The 4,623-nt window shown below is 54.7% G+C and overlaps 1 long non-coding RNA gene across 1 annotated transcript; it reads left to right on the forward strand.

The window, feature by feature from the left end:
* The first annotated feature begins 554 nt into the window (after positions 1 to 554).
* LOC102032124 lies at positions 555 to 4,243 on the forward strand. Its single transcript, XR_004082258.1, has 2 exons — positions 555 to 754; positions 3,978 to 4,243. It is a non-coding gene; the product is annotated as an uncharacterized LOC102032124 (long non-coding RNA).
* Positions 4,244 to 4,623: the final 380 nt, after the last annotated feature.

Consider the following 4,623-nt stretch of genomic DNA (forward strand, 5'->3'; position numbering starts at 1 on the left):
GGCTGCCTTGCGGAGCTGCTCCCACCGGGGAGGGGGATGCTGCCAGTGCCGCGATGGGCAGGGGTGAAGTCACCTCCAGCGGCATCCCTGGGCAGCAGGTCCGGCATCCTCAACAGGCTGAGCGGTCTGGCATCCCTGGGTGTGAGGCTCGGCATCCCTGGGTGTGAGGTTCAGCATGCCGGGGTATGAGGTTCAGCATCCCTGGATGTGAGGTTCAGCATCCCTGGGTATGAGGTTCAGCATCCCTGGGTGTGAGGTTCAGCATGCCTGGGTATGAGGTTCAGCATCCCTGGGTGTGAGGTTCAGCATCTCTGTAAGCCCAGAGATCCCGTCAGTGGGAACAGAGAGGGAAGTTTCCCCAGAGATCCCGTCAGTGGGAACAGAGAGGGAAGTTTCCCAAAAATCCCACGTGGAGTGAGTGAGGACCTGGGGTTTCTGGGTTTCTCTTCACTCAGCTGCTTTGGGCATTAGATCACTCGGTGCTCCCTGCGCTGGTGCCAGCTGAGCTGGAACCCCGTGTCCCCCCAGACACCCCGTGTGTGCTGTTGCAGGTCACTTCATGGGCAAGAAGAGCGTGACAGGCTCCCCACACCTGGAGGCTGCCGAGGAGCCTGCAGTGCCCATGGTGTTTGGTCCCTCTCTCCGAGCCCTGCTGGAGGACATGATGGAACTGCTCACCCGGGAGCTCCTGAAAATCCTCTTGCAGGAAAGGCTGCTGGATGAGAACCAAGGGAAATACGACCTCACTGGCCAGGTGAACATTTCCTTAGCTAGAGGGAGATGCTAAGAGCAGAGAGGTGGAGGAGCTCTGCTGGAGAGGGGAGCCCCTGCACTGCTGCTAAAGGTGCACTCCCCTCTTCACCCTCCTTGTAACCCTCCTTAAGCCACTTCTTAAGATCAACCATAAAGGGAGAGAGGAGAAGTGTCCTGAGGCTTGTGTCCAGCTGGGCAGTGACAAATAGTCCCAGGAGCCTGGGAAGGGTGTGAGGATGAGCAGGTAACTGCAATGGAGCTGGGACAGCAGCAGTGTCCAGGGGTTGTTAATAAGCATCTGGGTCTTCCTCAGCCAGATGCAGAAAAGGATGGTGTCCCCCTTTTCCAAGGACAGGGAAATCCTCTCTCCCTGTTATTTCCACAGCAGGAGACCAAGAGGGGGCACAGTATGTGAAGGGAAAAGCATCTGTGAAGCAAAGAGCTTTGGCTCTGTGTCCCTGTGGTTGGGATCCCTCGATGCTGAGGGCACAAAGCCTTGCAGGGAGTAGCTGTGCATTGCTCCTGCTGCTGCAGAGTGGGTTTTGGGGAGCAGGGAGAGGGCAGGAGCTCCACTGGTGCCACTGTGCATCAACAGATCCCCACTGTGGCTTTTACCTTGGAGCTCACTCAGCTCCTGGTGGAAAACCTGCCCCTGGGAGCAATGCCCAGGCACAGATCCTCAGGCAGGATGCAGAGATTGAATTGCTCAGTCCAGAGATGGAGTTTCTGCATCCATAAATAGAATTAGTCTGTGTGGCTCTGCTTGTCTGTTGCCTCCTGCACACCTCCCTGGTGCCTCACCCTTTCCAGTCACTGCAGGAAGTAACTGGGAGTCTAAAAAGGATGAAATCCTCTTGGGTCAGTCCCACCTGTGCTGTCCCCTGAGGAGCCATCCAGTAGCCCTGCATGCAGGTAAAGCTGTTTCTGCTGGGCAGGGCTTGCTCCTCTTGGGCACAGGTGGAGCAGAGGTGCAGGACTGGGAGCCTGAGAGCCACTGGCTGCTCAAGCCCCTTTTGGGCTCCCTTCCAGCAGATATGGGTGAACTGATGCATCCCAGAGAGCTGTTCCCAGAGGGCTTTCCACAGTGAGATACAGCTGGGCATGGCTGAGGGCACCAGCCCACCCCACTCCCTGTGCAGTGTGCTGTGCTGCTGCAGTGTTGGCATCTCAGATGCAGCTGGAGAGGAGATGAGGGCTCTGCAGGCTCTGGACCCTTCCCCATCCCACCAAGGAACCTCTGAGCAGGAGGACACTTGCTGAGAGGACAGGAGAGCTGCCAGGTGTGCCCTGCCTTGTTTCTGAGCGTGGTGGGAATTGGTAGAGCTGCTCCCTGGGGCTCTCCCCTGCATGGCAGAGCTGCTCCTCTCTGCTCCCGTTGCAGATGTGCCTGTGCAGAGGCTGCCCAGAGTGCTGCTGCTGCTGTGCCACAGGCTCCAGCTGGGTGCCAGAGCCCTGCCAGCCCTGGCAGTGCCCATTCCCAGAGCTCAGGGCTGGCTGCTGCCCAGGTGTGGCACTGGTGCCACAGCCCTGCTCTGCTGGGTGGTTTGTCTGTGCCCATGCAGGTGCTGGTGCCTCTCTGGGGCAAGGTGGGCTGGTGTGCCCGTCACAGCTGGGCTGCTTGGTATGCAACTGGCTCCTGCTCCTCACTTTCTCTCCCCAAAGCCTGGAGCCTCTCCTTGGTCAGTGCCCTGGTCCCCTTGGCCACTTTGCTGGGTGCTGTTTCTGGGTTTGGGCACCTCTGAGCACTTCACTTGCCCAGCTCCTGCCCTCCTGCTCCTTCCTCCCGCCCATCCCCAGGGCATCCTCACATCTGGGCTGCTGTGGGTATTACAGAACTGCCTCTGAGCTGTCCACCTTGTACTGTTCTGTGTGACCTCCCTAGAAAAACTATTCTTGCTCCTGTGGCAGTCACAGTGCCAGCCCAAATCCCTGCCAGCTTTGCCCTCAGCGTGGCTGCTGTTGGACGCCAGGTGTCAGCAGCCAGCCTGAGCTCCTCCGTGTGCTGTTCCCTCATTCCTCACAGCTTTTCGTGGCTCTGCCCTGGAAACTCCCTGTCCATGTCCTGCTCAGGATCTGTTGGTTCCATCTCAGCTTTCCAGCCATGTGTCCAGTCAGGGTTTGGCTCTCAGCCCCAAGCTGGGGCTTCCCTGACATATTTTCTGGAAAATACCTTTGCCAGGATTTTTCTCCTGAGAAGCTGAGAGCCTCATTGCTCCGTGTGACAGGGATTGGGCTGGCAGAGGAGGATCCTTCCTATCCTTTGTCATCTCCTGGGGTGGGTGGCATTGGCTCCCCAGGATGCAGAGACCGTGGAATGGAGCAGCTCCAGGGTTGGGGAGAGCCCTTCTGCCTGAGGGCAGCTGCTGCCCTGCAGGACCTGTGGTCAGTGCCAATCCCACACACCCCTCTGTGACCCTTCCCTGCCGTGTTTTCTGCCTCTTTCTGCCTTCTCTCACTCTCTGCTGAACGAGGCTTGTGGTTGTTAATTGTTGAGGTGTTGTTGTGGGTCCCAGGACGAGGTGAGAGATGAGAATTGGCTCCAAGTTCTTAGAAGGCTGATATATTATATTAATTATATTATATTATATTATATTATATTATATTATATTATATTATATTATATTATATTATATTATAGTTATTGTATTATACTTATTACATTTATTATATCATATTACATGTATTATATTATATTTATTATGTTATAATGATATACTAAAACTATACTAAAGAAAGAGAAAAAGGAGACATCAGAAGGCTAGACAAGAATAAATAATAAAAACCTGTGGCTGACCAGAGAGTCTGACACAGCTGGACTGGGATTGGTCATCAAGTAAAAACAATTCACATGGAACCAATCCAAGTTGCACCTGTTGGTAAGCAACCTCCAAACCACACTGCAAGCAATCAGATAATTATTGTTTACATTTCTTTTCTGAGGCTTCTCAGCTTCCCAGGAGAAGAAATCCTGGTGAAGGGATTTTTCAGAGAATATGACAGTGGCAGAGGCTCTGCTGCCTCACTGGGATGAAGTTTCCCTCACCATCTGAGCCGTGGTCCAGCTGCTGGAGCACAGATGGGAAGCTTCTGGCTCTGTCCTCCTCGTGTGCCATGCCAAGCCAGCCCTGAGGGTGCCATGGGGTGTTTGTGTGCCCTGCCCCAGGGTGGGGATGGTGCTGGTTGTGTGCATGACCCCTGTCTCACTGTTGTGTCTTGTTTTGCAGGAGACAGGGCTTTTAACAAAGGTGCTGGAGAAGTACTTCTCAAACTGAGGAGGAGCAGCTGGGGAGCATGAGGTGTGCAAGGTCAGCTGTGCCTGCTGCACAGCGGAGAGCTTCGTCCTTGTGGGTTCCTATAGCAACAGCACTTTTATTTATTCTTTCTGAACTATTGTTAATAGTGATGGTGTGTGTGAAAGTGGAGCCTCCCGGTGTGTTTTGTGTTTCCTTGCTGTCTGATGTGCCTGTGTGAATAAAACTGGTCCTTTGCATGGACTCTTCTGTGGGGGGAGGGAGGCAGAACCCCAGGACTTGTGCAGGGGGAATGGGGCAGGGTGAAGGGAAGCCCCCAACAGCTCAGAGGGGTTGGATTCATCCCTGCAGCCTCTGCTCACTGAAGGACACCCTGACAGATAAAAGAGCTCACTTGGGTGAGCTGATCCCACCACTCATCCTGGAGCGTTTGTGACCCTCTCTGCTGGGAATGTTCCCAGCAAAATCTTGTCCTGGCAATGCTGGGATTGTGGCTCAGAGTCCTTGTGGCACCTCAGGGTTAACTGCAGGCTCCTTGGCCATCACACACTGCTCTGGTTGCGAGGATGGCTCAGTGCTCCCTCCCCTCGTGCCTGCAGTTAAACACTCACAGGGGCAG

This window comes from Geospiza fortis, unplaced genomic scaffold, assembly GCF_000277835.1.
Source record: "Geospiza fortis unplaced genomic scaffold, GeoFor_1.0 scaffold317, whole genome shotgun sequence".
Taxonomy (NCBI): Eukaryota; Metazoa; Chordata; class Aves; order Passeriformes; family Thraupidae; genus Geospiza; species Geospiza fortis.